This window comes from Triticum aestivum, chromosome 7B, assembly GCF_018294505.1.
Source record: "Triticum aestivum cultivar Chinese Spring chromosome 7B, IWGSC CS RefSeq v2.1, whole genome shotgun sequence".
NCBI classification, from domain to species: domain Eukaryota; kingdom Viridiplantae; phylum Streptophyta; class Magnoliopsida; order Poales; family Poaceae; genus Triticum; species Triticum aestivum.
In genome coordinates this window covers 738,103,669-738,104,915 of record NC_057813.1, presented here as the reverse complement: position 1 = coordinate 738,104,915, position 1,247 = coordinate 738,103,669, and positions in this window count along the sequence as shown.

Below are 1,247 nucleotides of genomic sequence, written 5' to 3'. Positions count from 1 at the left end.
TCTTCTTGTTTATTTCTCCTCTTCTTCTCCTCTTCTTCTCCTTCTTCTCCTTCTTCCTCTTCTTATTTTCCTTTTTCCTCTCCTTCTTTTTCTTATAAATTTGAACATATACATAAATGACTTTGATCATACACAATTGTCCTATACATACATAATTTTCCTATACATAGATAATTTTTTTCTAAGTATGCACATATATATATGAACATATACATAAATTGACAAAAAGATACATATAGGAAAAAAGTGCTATGAATACATACACACATATATACACATACACGCATATACATAAATTGACAAAAAAATACATATATGACAAAAAATGGACCTTTTGTAGGGCAGGGCAGGGGCGGCGCGACGACAGCGTAGGGCAGGGGCGGCGGCACGGCAACCGCGTAGGGCAAGGGCAGCGCGCGGTGGTAGTGAAGGGCAGGGGCGGCGGCCCGACGGCAGCGCAGGGCAGGGGCAACGCGCGGCGGCAACATAGAGCGGGGAGGGGGAGAGGAGAGGAACGACGCGGCGGCTCATAGTGGGAGCGGGGACGGCGTCGGGGAAGCTCGGCAACGGCGGTCGGATCACGGGCAGCGACAGCAAGGAGGCCCGACGATGGCAAGGGCGTCAGTGAGGGTGTCAGTGACGAGGAGCGGGCAGTTACGGCGATGGAGACCTCGGTGCAGCGACGGCGCGCACGGGCAGCCTAGCGGTGTCGATTAGCTCGGCGTCGTCGGAGTGCAAATGGTCGATGAAAACTGAAAAATTCCTAAGTCCTTCTTATATACACAGAGAATTGGTCCCGGTTCCAGGCACAAACCGGGACGAATGCCCCCCTTTGGTCCCGGTTCATGCCACCAACCGGGACAAAAGGTCTCTTTTCAGCAGCCCAAAGGACGGGAAACAAAGGCCTTGCGCTGTCCGTGACCAAAAGTTTACTCCCACCTTGCTGGTTGAGAGGATCTCAGAGTGGTTTATAAGCCCCACTACGACTGCCTCTTGAGCTCCTCTCGAATGCAGGCTTACGGGCCTAATTTATAGCTACGCTGCCCGTGGGCCTACTGGGGCATCTGCGGGCCTGAATCCTGCTCACGGATCGGTTCCTACTCGTATTCAGGCCGTGGTGGCTGAGTAGGTGGCAATTTTTTTTGTTTTTTTTTCCTTTTTTTTGTTTTCTTTTTTCTTTATTTCTTTCATTTTGTTTTTTTCCAGTTTTTTTGTTTTCTTTTTTGCTTTTTTATTTTTTTCCTGTT